The 20,842-nt window shown below is 36.8% G+C and overlaps 1 protein-coding gene across 2 annotated transcripts in view; it reads right to left on the minus strand.

The window, feature by feature from the left end:
* LOC133522664 (serine proteinase stubble-like) overlaps positions 1–20,842 on the minus strand; it is a 236,706-nt gene that overhangs the window by 195,534 nt on the left and 20,330 nt on the right. The gene's annotated exons all lie outside the window — the stretch shown is intronic.

The raw sequence follows: 20,842 nt of genomic DNA on the forward strand, positions 1-20,842 counted from the left end.
AGTGACACATACACGAATATATTTTGAAACGTAATAAATATAAGAGCCTCAGTAGAGAGTACCATTTTGCGTTGAAACTCTAGGTCCATGGGGTTTTTCAGAAATCGCCAAGCGCCTGGTTGACATAACTGGAGACCGATGAGTTGGCGGCTTCCTCGCACAACGTATCAGCATTGCGATACAATGAGGAAATACCACGAGTATCCTTGGTACAATGCCTCAAGGGCCTATATCTAATACCTCGTAAATATTTTTTTTAAACGATGATAGTAGGGTTATTTTTGGACCATAGGAGTTTTTCGACTATCATTGGGTGGTTTCTCAGTATATTAATAAAGTTAAAAAAGTGAATATCCTTATTTAGCAAAAAATCTACAACGGTTCAGATATACACCATTAATCAAGATACTGCATCTTTTCTTGTATAACCACATCATTAATTCTTGGCCATTATAATACTCACTCCTCAACCATTTACAATAGGATACACGTCAATTACTATCATGTAACGTTACCTTTTATAAAACGGCGATTCAATACTTTTCAATGAAAGGACGCAAAAAACTCAATCCTTAACAGTCCAATTAGCACGGAAGATATATTAGCATGTTATCGCCTTTAGATGTGCCAAGATCATTGCACCTTATTCAATAGTAATAAGGCCATGTTTGAATGTTACCCAGCGATGCTTTGGCTTCGCAACAGTTAACAAATTATACACCTAAACCTTCATCAAGAATCACTCTATTGAAAGGTGAAAACCGCATGAAAAGTCGTTCTATAGTTTTTGAGTATATCGCGATCATACAGACACACAGACACACAAACGGTAGGTACAACTACATACACAACATTAATAAACCAATACAGTTGCCCATACTTAATTGAAAACAAAATACGGGGATAACTAAATACTCTCAGCAGCTCAGTACCCCTAGTGTAACTAAATTCGATTTTGAAACGTGACGAACGTGTTTGCGTTAAGTCTCATTTTGTATAGGATTTTGAGTTTCCAAAACGTCCCGCTTGGCGCGCTCTTTCTAAATCCAATACAAAATGAGACTAAACGCAAACGCGTACGTCACGTTTCAAAATCGAATTTAGTTACACTAGGGGTACAGTACCCCTAGTGTAAATTTGATCGACATCATAACGTGACGAACGCGTTTGCGTTAAGTCTCATTTTGTATAGGATTTTGAGTTTCCAAAACTTCCCGCATGGCACGCTCTTTCTAAATCCAATACAAAATGAGACTAAACGCAAACGCGTACGTCACGTTTCGAAATCGAATTTATTTACACTAGGTACTGTTTAATGATTAGAATGCACATTATATTTTTTATATAATAAGTTTTAAATTATGTATGTATTTACAGCAACGTCTAACATAAAGATATATACTCTAAACGGCGCTTAGCATTGACATTGACATGGACGGATCTTACGGGCAATTAGAATGGGGCCAGTACAGCGGTGTCACGCACACGAATTCGAGCCAATCGTGCAGTCTAACGCCACAACGCGATTGGTCGATGAGTTCGCATCACGCGCGCGATTGGTCGCAACTAGTTGCGTTAGACTGCACGATTGCCTCCAATTCGTGAGTGATATCGCTGAACTAGCACCATTCTAAGTGCCTGTCCTTAGATATATGTCATTGGCACTTAACCGACCTTTCTTTTTATCGAAACTAAACCGAGCCACTCCACCTTAAAGCCGCAAAGTACTAAATTGCACTTTTTAGCGCGACTGTGCTACGCAGAAAGTACAAAGGGGGTCAACGTCTGCTTTAAAAGCCATTTATTGACCCAGGCCCGGTACAGTCACTGTCAAAAACAATATTTTATTAGTATAATGGTGATTGCAAAGAAGCGCACAAGCACACTAAAAATCGTAATGGACTTCTGACGTTAGGGTTTGGAAGTTTTTACTTTAATAAGTTCTAGAGCTCGCGAACCCCAATGACTCGCCATTTGAAAAAAAACTGAGTCGGCGAAAAAAATCCTAATCAAGCCTGCTCACAAAGTTTGGCCTAGCTGGAACGGAGACGCTTCGCGATCGCTCGGTGAATACCACGTAGGTGGCGAGCCAACCATCCCGCCTGATGGTAACCTGGTGGAAGTTTCTATTTTGGCAGGTTTCGGCATGCCGAATCTGTCGGCCTCGCAAAAACTGTATTTTCGGTATTTACCGACATAATTTTCAGTTTCGATTGCCCAAAAATATTACGACATAAAAATCGACTTTTGGCCAAAGGTTCGATTTCGGCCGAAACTAATGTAAAAGTAAACCTTCGGTATCGGTTTCGGTAATAAAACCAGTTTCAGGTCTGTTGTAACTAAGATTGAAAGACAGGTCCTAGTCAACAGTATTTTACCCAGTTACATAATTTTTACAAGCTTTTATTTAACTTGCCCTGTTAGTATGTATAAGTTTGTTAGTTATTGTGGGTCAAATCTTGGAAGCTAAATTTGACCCACTTACCGAATTCCTATTGAGCTGAATAATTGCGTACATATGTAAGTCGGGTGACAATGCAATATTATGGTACCCTCGAGCTGATCTGATGATGGAGACAGGATGTGGCCATAGGAACTCTGTGATGAAAGTGCTCCTCTACACGATGGCCCATCGTAGGCCAGTCTAAGGGACGCAGCTATGCGGTGGAATGAGATAGCAATATCACTTGCTCCCTCTAACGCATAAATGCGTCCCTTGGACTCGCCTACGCTGGGCCATCGGGCAGAGGAGCCAAAACAATGCAAATTGTGTTCGGGGTTTTTAGAATTGTCTCGATGAGTATCAGTTGCCGGTTTTGAGAAAATTACAGTCAGCGAAAAAAGCTTGTATCAAAAATATTTTTTTGCCAAAAAATTAATAATATTATTTATTAATATTGTGCGCATTGTATTGTTACTCGTTTGTAAATGCTAAAATTTCCACACTTTTATTACGAACGCTTTACTCATTTTGCCCGTGTCAATTGAACAGATAAATGTGGACATATTACGACCGAGACTATACTAATAATGTATGAAGGTCTTTCAAAGTGAGACGGTCCCTCAAAACTCTCTAGGTTAGGGGTCACCCGCCCCTCATAATGGATTCTCGAATCAGAGGGGCGTATGAACCAAATTAGGTTTACCATGTTAGTGCCACTTGTTCTGTGGTGTATGCTATTAGAAAAGTTTCAGCAGTTTTTACCTTTTAGGATTTTTAATATAGAATTTACAAAAGTTGAGAAGCGTATGAACCAAATTAAGTATACGATGGGTGTATAAATAAATAAATAAATATTATAGAAGATTATTACACAAATTGACTAAGCCCAGCAGTAAGCTCAAGAAGGTTTCTGTTGTAGGTACTCAGACAACGATATATATAATATATGAATACTTAAATACATAGAAGACACCCAGGACTCAGGAACAATAATCCGTGCTCATCACACAAAAAAAATGCCCTTACCGGGATTTGAACCCAGAACCATCGGCTTCATAGGCAGGGTCACTACCCACTAGGCCAGAACAGTCGTCGGTAATTGAGATATTAGAAAAAAATCAGCAGTTTTTATCTTTTAGATTTTTTATACACGAAACGTAACAGCATGCGGTAGCAGCATGGTTCCATTTTTATCACTCGTCACTATGCTCGCTACTACTGTCTGGAAGGGATATCCCTTTAAGGGATAAGTTCACCTTTGTACAGCCAAGTGTAAAAATATGGCTGCACACAAGTTGCTCAAATATATGTTTATTATATGTTTAGCTCATATGTCGGCGAATTAAGGACGGCGAACATATTTTTGAGTAAGTTGCGTACCCATATTTCTACACTTGACAAGGCGGAAACAGTGGCTCATCTTGAATAGTGGCGCAGTCGCCCAAATATCGCCTCTCGTGTTGAAATTAGTTTGAGTCAGCCACTGTACCCGGCTTTTTCTACCAAGCCACTGTTCCCTCCTTGACCCTAACCATTTATGGTATTATGTACTTGTTTCGTGCAATGAAATGTTTAAAACTACCAACTACTACTACTGTCACCGTGGTTACGCTCAATGTCGTTGATCAATGTATTTTATACAGATTGTTTTACCTGTCAAGCCTACGAAGTGAATGTTGGTGCCCTTGATCATCATCATCATATATATAAGAGTTAGACTCTTGTCGATGGAGCGATTTCCATGTGTGTCGGTCCTCTGCCTTCTCCTTGACAGCCTGATACGACACAACATCGAGTTTTTCCTTTACTTATAAGCCCTTACCCTTGATGCTGCCCTTTAAACCAAATGTCATACATCATATAAAATTTCATAGAACAAAACTAGAGATAGATAAAACCAGGATAGGTTATCTATAAATAAATAAATAACAATCTTTAATAGTTGCCAATCCAATGTAGTCAGTAGATTTTATTTAGTTCCCCGCCATATTGAGACGGCACGTAACACAGAACTTGGAAGCCATAGAAGTCAAACGTATTAGCGACACATTCCCAAGTTGGGTGATTCCCACTTCGGGACTGATTGAGTTAGTAGTTTCGAGACACCCTGCATTTGTCTTATTATGGTTTTTATATTGCTATCGCTATTGACTTAATATTTATTATTATTAATGAAGAGTAGCATGTAGTATATACACGACGGATTAAGATACCAGTGTCCATTATGTCGTATACAGCTTGACCAATTGAATAGTAGGTAACTAAGAGATTATAATTACATATGCTGAGCTACTTTAATATGCATACAAACCTTACTATTTATACAATTATCGTTTATCTTGCTTAAGGTGGATCTTTGTGCGAATTTCATAAAACATTTTTGACACATTTTCTCATAGTGTATAGGTTTTCTGGAATTCAGTTCCTGATATTTGGTTAGTATGTATGCTTCTGCCTGCGCAAATATAAAAAAAAATTAAAAATAATTGTATTGACAAAATAAACGCATTTGTAAATTGATTATATTTGCGTGCTTGTTTGTGTGAGTGATGCTTATAGTATATAGGTATAGGTATACACCTAACATGGCGACTGCATCTGACAAGCACTGATTATTTAATTCATCAAAGCGATAAATTATGTCACATCTACACAGCTAGGTTACCCGTGTAAATTTGAAAGTTTCATTATAAAAAAAAAAAAAAAACAAAAAAAAAAAAAAAAACATTTATTTCAGACCTTGGTCCATACAGTGTTAGTACGACTTACTCTAAAAAATTATATTAAATTATTATTGAAATAAATTAAACTTACGATATTTAAGGGCTTAAACTTACAATATTTTAGGGTTTAAAACTGGAGCCAGGCACATACACCAGTAATAACTACATACACTCATGCGAGTTGTATAATAAAAACCAAAGAGTTTGCGATAGCAATCTCTTACACAATTAAGACAAAAAGTGAATTTGTACGACCCAATACTTGGCTAACAAGTTTTTCTTTTTCGATGATAGAACAAGTTCGTGAGCACCTATTAGATATAAAGTTAGATATACTTCTTCTAGTTACAATGTATAAATATATATTAGAATCAAGAATATCATGTGATTACGGTTTGACTTTAACTCGTCGACTGAAGGTTCATTATTGAATGATTTGATAGGATTCCTTCGTGGTAATTTTGAATTTGAGCAAATCTTGTTTCTGTCATTGTATGTAAGTATCGTGAATTTTAGCTTATAAAAATCAGAAATGAATAATCAAGAAAATTGTGTTGTTTTTTTTAATTTAAGAAGGGAACTGAAGTAAATAAATAAATATTATAAGGACATTCTTATTAAGAGTTCATTTCCACACTCTGTGTACCTTTCAATTTTATTGAAAGGTACACAGAGTGTGGAAATGAACTCTTTTCCGGTTTTGTTTATTCATTATGTCACATTTCGATTTTCAATAATAGTTAACTTTTCACCAGAGAAGATGCGTTGGTTAGAGAAGAAGCGACTTGCGATCCGGAGGTCGCGGGTTCTAACCCTGGCTAATACCAATGAGTTCTTCAGAACTTATGCACGAAATACCATTTGATATTTTCCAGTCGCTTTTCGGTGAAGGAAAATAAAGTTTAAAGTTGCGACCCACAATCCCGGTAATATCAATCAATAAGTACAGTCAACAAATTTTATTTACATATGTACTTCGTACCTTGCCGCAGTGACAAGCAATATGAATGATGCTAAGGATCTCATTTATGGTCACAATATGGTACTGGAATAATGCCTTTATATCTACCGTTAACATGCAGATGTAACAAAACCTTGTGAAGCTTGCCACCATTCCAGATATGACGACCAACCACTCTGACAAGAGTGTGACGACAAATAAGAAGATAGCAAAACCAGCGATACACCCTTTTTACAAGCTTATATTTAACTTGCCCTGTTAGTATGTATGGGACAAATCTTGCAAGGTAAATTTGACCCACTTCGCGGTTTCCGATGAAGCTGAAAATTTGCATACATATCTAAGTTGGGTGACAATGCAATATTATGGTACCATCAAGCTGATCTGATGATGGAGTCAGGAGGTAGCCATAAGAACTCTGTGATAAAACAACGCAACCTAATTGTGTTTGGGGTTTATAGAATTATCTCGATGAGTATTAGTTGCCTGTGGAAAAAAAAGTACAGTCAGCGATAAAAGCTTGTACCAATAATGACATTTTTGCCAAAAACTTATTTGAAAGTGGTATCGGTCCGGAAATACCGCGAGCGACACTTCATTCCACAGTTTAGCTGCACGAAGCAGAAAATATCTTGAGAAACTTACAGAGGACTGCCTACCATTAATCTTATACTTTTAACACATTGACTGCCAAACAAAAAACGGTGCACTACCCCAGAAACCGGTGGTCAATAGCTGCGTACAAAACAACCCGCCCAGCGGGTTGTCCGGCATTCCGTCCGGATCTGAACAAAGTTCACGAGCGCCCACCAGGTGGGTTCCCGGCAGTGAATGTGTTAAACGAGCAATTCTTGTATATATATTATAACTATATATTTCGGGGATCTCGGAAATGATTCTCTAACGATTTCGATGAAATTTCGTATATCCCAATATAGCGAATTTCATCGAAATCAGTAGTGAATCGTTTCCGAGACCACCGACATATATAGAATTCCCCGATTACGGAGGCGAAAAATCGATCTTATATCTGGGAAAACGCGCATATTTGAGTTTTTATACATATGTTATCCAAGCAAAGCTCGGTCCCCCAGGTACTAATAATAATAAAGTTAAAGACTGTGACATGATATGAAATGGTACAATGTTACGTCTGCCGTAACACACAGATATCACAACGGCAGCGATACACCACCGCAATTAGCGCGCGATAAGCATCTATGATTGCGGCCCACAATCTCGGCGATTTCAATTATTCCGGTACAGAGTGCGCGCGCGCTTAGATAACTGTACGTGACACTCATTAATACGAGCGTCGCCAGGGTTGCCACACAACAATTTTTTTTGATTGCTAATAAACTCAAAATACTTAGAACCATTACAAAATTTCGCTAAACTGCGAAACTGTTGGCGGACTATCTCATTATAATAAGTTTTTGGCGAAAATATAATATAGGTACAATGTTTTGCAAAACTTTAAATCATAAATCGTTTATTTTGCTTGAAACATTTAAAAAAACGGTCAATATATTAAGAAAACATCCATTTCACCAGCAGTTGGCATGCAAAATTACATAATTACACGTATTAATTCAATGACCTTGTAAGGTCATAACAGAACAATATAATTAAAAACAGGAAAACATGAAAAAATCAAAATACATTAGTAATTTTACAACACATTAATAGTATTATTCAAAATAATTAAGAAATTAGCAATTTCAATAAAATAAAAGAACTTCAAAATACATAATTATACCTAAGGTAGAAGTACTAGTGCTCGACGCTGCACTAGTCACCGACATGGGCACTTTATTTCATGGAAATATATTTTTCTGTATTCAAACTTAATCCTTGTTACTTTGACATAAAGTGCCGATGTCAAGTACTAGTGCAGCGTCGAGCACTAGTACTTCTACCTTATCAGTTAAGAATATTCTCGTAATAATCAAAATAATTGACCAATATATATTGATGTATAAACCAATTTTTCTAACCTAGATTTAAATAAATTAAATGGTAATTTTTTGATGTCATCATGTAAACGATTATAAATACTAACTGACATACATAGCGCATTATTTCCATACAATTTTGTTTTTCTAGGTGGGATAATAAGTCTGTCAGTACCTTGTGTTGAATTTACATACATCTTTTTCTTTACTGAAGAATTCCGGATGAAGTCTGACAAAAGACAAACTTCATAAATATATATACTAGGTACAGTCAAAAGTTTCAAATCCTTAAATAGCGGCTTACATGATGTTAACATGTCTACATTACATAATAGCTCTTATGTTTTTGAGCTATTAATACACGTTGGGCATAGCGCTTTTATTGCTGACTGTACTTTTCTTTCCACGGGCAAGTAATACTCATCGAAACAATTCGATGAAAGTCAAACACAATTACGACCAGTTTGGCCTAGTGGGTAGTGACCCTGCCTACGAAGCTGATGGTCCCGGGTTCAAATCCTGGTAAGGGCATGTATTCGTGTGATGAGCATGGATATTTGTTCCTGAGTCATGGGTGTTTTCTATGTATTTAATTATTTACAAATATTTATATATTATATATATCGTTGTCTAAGTACCCTCAACACAAGCCTTATTGAGCTTACCGTGGGACTTAGTCAATTTGTGTAATAATGACCTATAATATTTATTTATTTATTTATTTATATTTATTATTAATTACGTTGTGTTGTTTTTTCACAGAGTTCCTATGCCCACCTCCTGGTTCCATCATCAGATGTACCATAATATTGCATTTTCACCCTGCTTACATATGTATGCAGATTCTCAGCGTCATCGGAAACCGGGCAATGGGTCAAATTTTACTTGCAAGTTTTGATTACAGGCCCACACACACACAGACATAAAACGGGACAGGTAAAATAAAACGAAATAAAAGCTAGTAATTATATATAATATTTTGCAAAATTTTGGACGACCTGGTATAGACATTTATTTATGTTTTTATCTAGAATATACCAATATACTTTGTTCTATATATCTAAGTATGTATTTATTATCTATTTAAGTAAGTTTTAATTAAACAGAATTTTGATTCTTGTAGACCCTATATATCTCTATCTCTAAGGATAGTTTGATAAACTATATATGTAATTATTAATGTCGCCTAGTATACTACCTAGTATAGTATAGTGCCTAGTATTGTTTGTACTAACTTTAATACAAACTTTGCTTAGTTTGAGGCTAGGTTGATTTGTGTAAGATTGGGTCTCAGGCTTCGTAGGCAGGGTCACCGAGATAGTCGTAATTTAATTAAGAATACATCTTATTAATAATCATCTAGATTCACAGAGCGCGTTTTCGTTGTACTAAAGGCGAAGCTGCTCAAAAATATCTAAACATGGGTCGTCAAACACGTCTTAGGGCCAATACAGTCGGACTGCATCCCGACTGCAACTTGCATGAGAACTGCACGCCGACGTTGCAATTCCCATACAAATTGCAGTCGGGCCCTTAATAATAGACGTTTTGTTCAGATATTTGTGAATACCTTGACCGCTCCGATATATCTAATAGCGATCAAGTTCAAAATGACCTGAGCAATCTTCCGACCTTTACAGTAAAATGTTTCACTTTTTGTCCCTCTCCAAATAGATATTTTTGACCTTAACTGTACGTACTGTCCAGCACTCGTCTTATTGTAGCGCTTCAACTACATTGTACAGCTAAAAGAGGCTAGACGGCTATACGGGACATCTTTTAAACGAAAATGTAGGGTTGTCAACTTGTCACAGTGAAATAATTATGTATAACCTATAAATGTAACATCTTTGGGTTAGTCAAGACATTTATCAGTTTTTTGTCAAATGTTATTCTGAAATTCATTTTGAAGGTTATGCATGATTTAGACTATTTTTGTTCAGTTTATTTTATTGTATACAATATTGCATGATATTGAAAGCAAATAAACTTACTTGTAGAGTAACGTTATATATTAGTAATAAAGTAATATAATAGGCAGCAAATTTTGTTAGGACTATATAATTTAACTATGATCATTTTATCCCGCTGCATTGAACGCGCCGTTTACACAGCAAAATATATGGCGTAAATACTCATTTGGAGACAATGGGACGTATTATTTTTTGACAATTAACATTATAAAATTAATCCCACGATAATTAACATTTTTACCACTAACAACGGAAAAATAAACAAAATTAAAGTTACCAAGCACAGTTAGCTGCAAAGATAACTGATTCCCCTGCATACAAATTTGTTTGCAGGAGGGTCAACTATCTCTGCAGCTGACTGTACAAAAACTTAAAGATTTGGCCATGTTGCCATCAACCAGCAAGGTGCCTATAAGACTGGCAGTAATTCCTCGCTGAATGGCGATAACGTTTATTCGTTGCCACTTGAAGTTCCATCCTCGTATTTAGTTATCCACTACACGCTTCGCCCATTTTAACCGACCAGAATCGAGTCGAATACGCCCGGTATAATACGCGCCAAATTTTGGCCAAGTTGATTTTATCATCAGATATTTTTTACATGAATTGCATTTGGCAGCCCTGAGCACACGTCATAGCATCTGCCAGCACTTTGTACGATGTGCTCGGCTAACTTTTTGCCGGTATGTTTTGTAAATACGGTATTAAATAAGCGATTTTGGGTCATTGTCGACGCCGATCTCCACAAACCTCCAACCAATGATCCGAGAGAAAGTCGAGGAAATCTTTAGAATAAACCAAATAGATTAAACGTGCGCGCAGAACAATGCAAAAACCAATTTACATCAAATCAGAAGATGAAAATCCACTTAGCGCCGCAAAAAGTTCAATTCATGCAAGAAATTCACAAAGAGAGAGTAAAATTTCATTAGGCTGTAAGAAATGCTTCGTGGAAGCCGTTCTGGCCAAATGGATGGAAAGGAAAGAAAATAATCACGCTCTTTCAAGACAATACGTAGGCACTTTGCAATAATAGCGCGATCCGCGGTGCGAATTATGCTAGTTTTCTCGAGCGACACACGGTCCGCGCGGACGACAAACATTATCGCTTTTCTATACTAACCATTTTTCTCTCTGAGTATTGATATTATGGAAAAAAAAATTACACGCTTTGATGTAGAAGCGGTGTTGGCCGAGTGGATATGACGTCCAACTTTCAATCCAGAGATCGCGGATTGAAATCTTGGCTCGTACCAATGAGTTTTTCGGAACTTATGAACAAAATATGATTTGATATTTACCACTAGCTTTTCGGTAAAGGAAACGTGTATGTGAAGTCCCCAAGTCACATTGGGCTTGCGGACTATAGCCCGAGCCCTCTCGCGCACGATAAGAGGCCTGTGCCCAGCAGTGGGACGTATATAGGCTGAATTATTATTTATTATTATTATTGATGTATATTCACTAAAGCTTTGCCCTTCGTTTCACTTTTTTCTGTTTTTTATATTATAAAAGTTACGAGCGACAAACAGATTCCATACAAATACTGATAATGATTAAAAAAAAGGAATAATTAAACAAAGGGGCATAGCTGTAATTAATCTTGTAAATTATATTTTTCTGTAATATTAATATCCAGATAGGAAAATGGGGACTACATTTGTACGGAAAGGTATTTTCACTCGGACGGCAAACATTAAACATTGTCGACGTAAATGCTGTTTGCTTTGACGCTTATGAGATCGTGTATGTCTAAACCTCTCTCGTGAAGTGCAAAGCAATTAGACGTTTATGAATATTTTCATATATGAGCTAGTTTAAAGCTTACGCGAGGAAGTAAATTCTAAATTACTATTCGATGTTTTTTATACTACGTCGACGGCCAACAAGCATACGGTCCGCCTGATAGTAAGCAGTCTCCGTAGTTTATGAACGCCTGCAGCTCCAGTGGAGTTACATGCGCATTGCCGACCCTAAAACTCCGCACGCTCTGTTACGTCTAGAATAAATTGTATTTTTATGATATGGGTGGCAAACGAGCAGACGAATCTCTTAATGGTAAGCGATTGCCACCGCCCATGGATACCTGCAACACCAGAGAGGTTATAAGTGCGTTGCCGGCCTTTGAGATGGGAATACGCTCTTGGAGGTTTGAAGATCTTATCGGTCCGGAAATACCGCAGGAGACAGATTATTCCATAGTTTAGCTGTGCGAGGCAGCAAGTTTCTGGAGAAATGCACAGTTAAGGACTGACAACCATCTAAGTGGTGAGGATGAAGATGGAAAGGTTGTCGCGTAGGGCGCTGGCGGAAAGAGGCGGCAAGGATTAATCCGAACGTGTTCTTAATGTGCTTTACTTAGATACCAGTACAATGCTTTCTATTTATGTGTCTGATATTTCTTATAATTCTCTTTTATGAATCTGCACCAAAGCGCCACCATAAGCGCCATAAAGGTAAACAATAAGCACCATATAGTGTCAAGTTGGTCTATAAATTGCAAATTTAGGTCACGAAACAAGATCACGAGACCTTTCGTATGCGCCTGTCAAAAATGTGCCATTTATTTAGCAACCATGACATCTTCATGTTTAAGTTGAATTTGGTTGAATATATATGGAGCAGATCTGCTTCTAAGCATACCAAAGGTTAAACCTTCAAGAAAAGGGCGTACTCCCATCTTAAATTCCGGCAACGCACTCTTAACCAGATGTCCATGGGCGACGGTAATTACTTATTACCATCAGGCGATTCGTCTAACGATCTTGATTTTCCTGAGGATCAAATGTCTATATGGGACTCATGGCATTTAAGAAACACAAAGATCAGAAATGAGAGTTAAAGTCTGACGCCCGCACTCGACGATTAAAACGCCTCTAACAAAATGATAATGTGACATCACATCATATAAGTCTGTCCTAAATGTATGGAAGATCAAGGAAATTGCCATTTTGACCCTGAAATATTGCGTTTATGTGTATAATTTTTTTTGAGTTCCACTTTTTTATAATGAATGGCTCATTTTCTATCCATTTAACTAAATTTTGTTATATTATTAAAAATGTGTCAAGTACCCAATTGTTGGCTGTTTTTACGATCAATAGGTTAGCATAATAGTCGACCCGGTCAATTGGTCAGAAGCTCTCGCGGTCACAACTTGCAATTTTCTCCCCTAGAAGGTTCAAATCACCGATGCAAGTCTATGTTTAACTAATTCAAGAACGATCTCAGATTACTTTACTATACGGTTTGTTATCAGTATCGATACAAAGTAATTCATTATTGCGTACTTGCAATTTTTTTTTATTGATATCTACTTAAACTTTCAATATCCAACATCTCACATTGATTCAAGTCATTCTAACATAAGTTTAAAATTATATTAATTATCAATTTATTTATTTCTTGTTGTTGAGATGTTGGGTATTTAAAGTTTACGCTTTAAAGATACGCTCGTAACACGTAAAAGTTAGGAGAATTTAATAATTTGTATGAAATCTGTTTATCGCTCTTAATTTTTACACAAATAAAAAAATCAAACAGGGCCAAAGCTATGGTTAAAATACATCAAAATATGGAAAAACATTTCCCATAATGTCAATATTCAGAGAGGAAAATGGGAACTACGTTTGTATGGAGAAGCTGGCTTGGCCTATCCTCTTAATGTGGTTGCAACTTACCAGTTGGCGATAAGAATGCCATCAAATTCCTGACATCTATTCTAGTGTGTAAGCGATTTGGTGTAGTACTGTAAGCTTGCACTGTGTTAAATAAATAAATATAAATATGAATATGTTCTAAATTTAAACGGTCTCAAAAAAGACCACCTAAAACATCATCTTTTTGTATTTTTATCTTGTACAGAATTTTTTGTACTATAGATTGGCGATTTTTTAAAGTCTTGCCCGTAAAAGGGTTAAGTTCAGCACGATGTGGTTGGTAAGTGTTCTTAGAACCAATATTGATTGTGCAGTCGTGATGAGCAGTCGGTTATGGGCGTTACGGGCAAAACACGAGAATGGTTGAGTTCAGAGGGCCTACCGCGAACCACGTTCGACGTGTTGCCTCCCTGTCACACTTACGTACAAATTTACGAGTGCGACAGAGAGGCAACACGTCGAACGTGGTTCGCGGTAGGCCCTCAGATGTTTTTGCTTAACTGCTTATGTTCGTAAACTAGTACTTTGCATTGAACCTTATAGTTACAACGTGTAAAAATGTATATTCTCCCTCTACTTAAAATCAAAAACGAACATATATTAGGTACTTATATTAGAACTATTGTTCATTTTTTTTCTATTAATATTTTACTTCATAATTTTTTGTTTTTTGCTGTTTTAATTTTAGGTAGCTGTTCTATGTATTTTTCCTTTAGAAATAAATTGATTTATCTTTGTATCTCTCTACTCTGTGGTTATTTTTCATGAAATTATTGGCCTGAAGACCTCGCTTCACTCGGTCAATAAATCGTATTTGTACCAAAAGCTATGCCAATAAGTTAGTAACGTAAACATATATGTACATAAGAACATATACCGGGTGTTTCCCGTAACACGAGCAAATAATTAAACCATATATTGTACTCCTAAAACGAACTTTTGAATAACAACTGTTAAAAATTATGAAATCTTCAGATTTTAACTTTTTCATGCAAATTTCATCACGCTTTAAACATAACAAAATTCGCAATACATTGCGTCTTATAATTAACTTCAATGTGTAATAAAAAGCAAAACCTAAGTTTATCAAAGTTGTTGAACAAATATTGGATAGTTTGAGAAGTACAGTTTAATTTATAGTTTAGTTTAGTTTGATTTATTGCTCCAGTTACAAGAAACACCCGGTATATTATACCTTCTTATTACTAATGAACTTGACTTTTTCCATAGCACGACCTATTTGACTAAATTAACAAGGGTCTACCATAAAAAAATATTTACTAAAACGCAAAGATAACAGTATTTAAGGGTCCCCAGCAAGCTCGGATCTACATACAAAGGTAGTTGTCCTGAAAATTTGAGCTAACAATAGGATACGGTATATCTAGACCAGCGGTGGCAGCTTGATTCCATTTTTATCACTTGTCACTATGCCCGTCACTTTCGCGCTTACATACTTGTTAGAACGTTACAGGCATGGTGACAAATGATAAAGAGCCGACCATCTTAGCCCTACAGTAATTAGTTTATTCTAGCTACAGATACCATAGTACTTTTTTTCGACATAGTTACATAATGTGCTAAGTTACGCACTAGTGCGTCATATGTGCTGTAAAACGTTGTACGAATAGGTAATTCGCAACTCGTGTCGATTTAAAACACTCCCTTCGGTCGTGTCGTGTTTTAATTTATCGCCACTCGTTACGAATTTCCTATTTTTCGCACTTGTATCGTAAATAAGTATTTCCACACGTGTGCAGCAAACTGTCGTCGTAAACTCCACGAGCAACTCCCCTATTAGACTTTAATAACCGCCCTTGCGTGCCTGGTTGGTTAGAAGCACTACAAATTATGAGATGTAAACGTAAAACCTGTTGCTTTTAATTGCCATTCTAATTATAATTGGTTCAGTAGTTCAGCCAATAAGGCAATTATCATACACAAACGGATTGTAAGGGCAGTTTTAATTAAACTGGACGTAAAGTAACATTTTTATTAAATTAGTTATTTACATTAGTTACATTGTTTATTTATTTGTTCTCACATTTCAAAAGTTACGTTCGTGGTTGCAGGTGCCAAAGAATTTTAAATCTACAAAGTTCCAAAAAAAAATTCTCGGATTTTTTTTCTGCATATTAATTGCCAAACTTTCTTACGGTTAGTTTCAATTGCTATGAAACTTAAAATAGACGCCAATGAGATGAGGTAGACATCGCAAAATTAAGGGAATCTGCGATGTCTATAAGAATAAAGCTAATTTATACGCTGCACTTTTTTCAGTACTTGAGACTCAAATAAGAAAAATCGGAAACGAGACCCACGTGAAGGTACCACGACTTCTTATATAGCAGGAGGTTTTTAATTACCGCTTCTATATATCATATTTTTTACATATTTATTATTAATAATATTACCTCAGCTATTTATCAAACTAGAGCGTTGTTCATGAGATGCCGCGTATTCATCACAGTTAAAATTCTTGTGTATGGTCAAACACCCTATTAATTGGCATCTATGAATAAAAACTCATTATGCATCTTACACCACTAAAATAAAGTTCAAATTCGACTAACTTGTATTAGACTACGTACAACAGTATTCCGAATAGCGTCCGTTGCGCGGGAGCACTAATGGTTGCGCACGTCACGTACTTGCCATTCATAAAACGTCACTAACCGCTATACTACAAGAATACCAGTAGATATCCTATTATAAGCGTATATGGAGTTGTAAGGAGCCTAGAGCTCAGGTTAGACTAGACAGCAGATCGTAGATGTTTATAAAACAGTTTGTGAATAGTCAGACTGATAGTGCAACGGTACACTTGGCCACATGATCACGCAACCATATGATCTATTGTTTCGTACGTTTTGCTCGTTTGTGCATAAGGGAATGTGTGTAATTTAACAGATGGAGCATGTTGATGATAAATGTGGGTAGGTTTGTATAGTATTTCAAGAAGATTATGACTTAGATCAAGATCAAGGGTTCAAGTAGAATATGTGAATTGTGTTTGACGATAACATTTAGTTAGTTAGCTGCGATTAAATTCTTCTGTTTTCTATTATAAGATCTTAAAGATAAAATATATTTATTTTATTCGTGATAGTCACAAACATGTACGAACATGTACAGACAACAAAAACAGAAGAACAGAACATTAAGTGCGCATCACGAAATTGACCCAACTCAGCATAATGCTGAAATCAGTGCTGGTCTTCCGTAGTTACTAGTTATGTATACTTAATTATGTTAAATAAAATAGTAATTCTGTGTATCTGTTCACATCTAATTGTTAAACCGATTTTGGTGAAACTCGGCATAAAAAAAACTATCCTGAACAAATGTATTTCAACAGTAAGTTTCTTTCCCGCCGTTTAACCACGTTAAGTGATGATTTCTGGGGTAAAAAAAATCTATTTCCTTTCCCGGGACAATCTCCATCTATACCAAACATCAAATTATATTGGTTCAGCGGCTTAAGAGTGAAGAGGTAATAGAAATAGAGTTACTATAACGCATTCATAATATTTGTAGGAATTTTAATGTATCATTTGGCATATAATAACATTCGCAAATACAAACGCGATCAGATACGCAAATCCGTTCCATTAAATTGAATATATTTTTTTAAAGAGGGGAAATGCGTTCCGCATACCACCCAGGCGCGGGGACGGGCCTGGGATGGTTATGTGGGACTCCCATATATAGGTAAGCTGATGAGACCCATGGTTTTCCAAAACCCCTCTGTTGCTGCCTCCGTGCTATAGGGCGAGGTCCCAGGAACGCCGAAGTACTCTTCCACAACGATTAATTAAATCCTACTGTAACTTTGACGAGACTTTGAACAGATAAGCAAATATATATCACTTACACACAAAACTTGTTACTACGAGTAACCTTACTTCCATGGGAAACTTCAAAACTACAAGGAATAGAGTTCAACATCGCACAAAACCCGACTATTAGGAAGTACACGAATCCAACAGGTTCAGCGAGTTGTCCAATAAAAAGTGAAATTGTCCAAGCTTACAAATAACCGCTATTAAATTTATTTGACATTTAGTTAGTATTCGTTAGGCTAAATTATATGATTCGTAATTCAAGAACAAGGCGAACAGACGTTCCTTCGGGATTTGAACCTTAAGACCCAGGCGGTAGGTGAAGTCGTCACGCGTTGGTTTTATTGTGATATAGGAGCAGAATGAGGAGATGAATTGCCCGATGATAAGGAATTACCATCTCTCATGGACATCTGCAACACCAGTGGGGTATTGAGTGCATTGCCATCCCTTATGATTATAGTACCACTCTTTTCATGAAAAGTATTCAGTACTAGTATTGGAAGTATTGAAAGGTAGCTTAGTAATTAAAATATTATCTTCCAACGCTGTCCCCTCCTCTCGTATTCTGGACCAGCTGAAGATTTGGAAGCAGTTACACCTGATTTGATTACTTGGCTTAGCGACCTCAAAGCTATAATCTGATTCTCCTTCTTTATGTATGCCATAGGTACGAGGGTGTATTCCCATCTGTGCCCGCTCCACGTATCCACCGCCATACCAGGGGCGGGCACAGATGGGAATGATTCGTATGTAGCGCCTATTCCCATCTGTGCCCGGCGGGAACAGATGCGAATACACCGGTACAAGCTTAGTACTTAACATATTATAAGTTCATAGTAAGGATGACACGTTACAACGGTCCGGGTCTGGGCCGAGGCTTCCGACACTTCGTTTTCTATGACGGGTGATCGGAGATCACGTGATGGTTTATATGGAAAAATTATGTGAGTGAGTCAACTTTTAAATGGTGAACCTATAGTATATAGATTAAAATATAGTCATACACAGGATATAGTCATAGGGCCTCCGCTTGCTGACGAGGACACCCGCCGCGTGCGTACGTTCGCGGGTCGAATCCTGAGGGCCTACCGCGAACCACGTTCGACGGGTTGCCTCCCTATCACACTAACGTACGAATTTACAAGTGCGACAGAGAGGCAACACGTCGAACGTGGTTCGCGGTAGGCCCTCTGTTCCCAGACCAAATCCATCGCACGCGCGCGCACCAGTTAGCGCTGTTCATACAATTTTTTGTTAGACGGGGCGTCCGTTGCGGATAATCCGCGTCAGCTAGCGGAGGCCCATACATTTAGATACCAGATTTTTTAACCTTTTTGACCGATCTGATAATAAATAACTTTCACAAAGGCGAGCAATGCGGTGCCACGAGTAACTTCTAAGCATTTATTTTAATCAATTTCAGTTCAATAGAACCAAAGAGAATTGATTGTAATAGAGAAATAAAGTCTAAGAAAAAAAACTTGGTTTTGTCCTTAGTTTGATATCCAAAACAAATGGCGCTGTACTGCGCCATATGTTTTGCGGTCACTGAACTGTCAAACGTCAACTTTTGACAATCAGAGTTACCGCAAAATGTATGGAGCTGGACAGCGCCATCTCGTTTTGTCTGTCAAATTCAAAGCATGAAAATGTCTTAGATTTCAAATCAATGTAATATCTATGCTAAAACTCTAAACCAGGAAAAAAAAATGTTAAACTAAGTTATCTGCTATTATCTATCCTTGTTTCGTACAGTAAAGTGTTCATTACTTTTAATTACAAATTTTCGCAAAAAATAATAACTTCAAATCCAAATTACCATTAAAACAAAGCGTAATTCAACTAACCAAAAAGTAAATTACTCTCATCTGACTAATGTGATGCAAAAAGTCTCGTAATCTGACCTCGGGGTCAAGGGTCAGTGACCCCAGTAATTAAGACACAATTAAAGTCTGCTCCCGAGGCTTTCGCAAGATGACCTGATGTACGGTGCGCAAAAAACGAGTCAGCTGGTCGACTTTTTGCGGTAATTGATTTTTAATTTGGCCGTGTAATATTATGTCGCTTTGTATTGAGTAGCATTTTAAAATTGTACAGTCACGTCTGAAATTATCAATACGAAAAATGTCTCAGAAATATGTATACACTACCTTAATAAATGGGCAATAAAATCGTGTATACATATTTTTTACACTTTTTTCGTATAGATATTTTCAGACGTGACCGTACGGCTTTAGCCTTGTTTTTTTCGGCATTCATCCGTTTTACACTTAAAGAAATATGGGAGTTTTAAAGTAATATGGGAAGCCGTGGTGGCCGAGCAGGCACCGGTGTTGGCTGAGTGGATCTAAAGTCCTACTTTCAACGAAAATTACATATATGACGAAACAAATTCATATAGAAATTTCTTGTCCTACAAGAATTTTCTTCAAGTCAATTACCAAATTTAACTCGATATGCCAAAACTTACAGAAGTTTTACTACGACATATATCTTACTCAACGTAACACGAAGCTGCTATAATCGTGCTATTTTGTTAATAGGGTTTTATCGGGATAATTTAATGAATCAATAATAATTTAGTTAGGTAATATTTGTTATTACTTCGCCCTAGCAAAGAATGAGATTGAATATTTAGCCATTTGAGGGTAGATGAAAACATTACACGATTAAATGAAAGAGGTTAGAAGCCAGATGGGGAACAGATTCAGGCAGTTTTCTATTTGGTTGGTTAAGTGATAAATTTCAAGTATCCGAAAATGTAAAAACACATCGTTTACAATATATTTAAGTACCTATAGACAGACATAGATAAATGTGACTTGAATGTTCACGTCAATACTCATGTTCCTTCAGAACATATTTTTAAAATGTAGGCGTAACTAGTTAACGGCTAGGTTGGTGTGACTGTTAATCACTTGCAGAAATACACAACAGAACTGGCCTACTTACAAAAGAAAAAATATATTTACCTATTTCACCTTTATCAGAGGTAATGATACTGATACTGTCCTTAATGAAACACCAGTTAATTGCTGTTCACCGTGTCTTAGCGGCTGGATGAAAAGGCTCTTTCATTAGCTTTCCACTTTAACTACGAGCATAAAGTCGCAATGCTAAGAATTAATAATTGGATATCACTTGCTATTACCGACGACCGGTTTGGCCTAGTGGGTAGTGACTCTGCCTACGAAGCTGATGGTCCCGGGTTCAAATCCTGGTAATCCATTTATTCGTGCGTTAAAACTTGGTTGTATATCAGTAATTTGAAACTTAATAAATA

Source organism: Cydia pomonella, chromosome 11 (genome assembly GCF_033807575.1).
Source record: "Cydia pomonella isolate Wapato2018A chromosome 11, ilCydPomo1, whole genome shotgun sequence".
Taxonomy (NCBI): domain Eukaryota; kingdom Metazoa; phylum Arthropoda; class Insecta; order Lepidoptera; family Tortricidae; genus Cydia; species Cydia pomonella.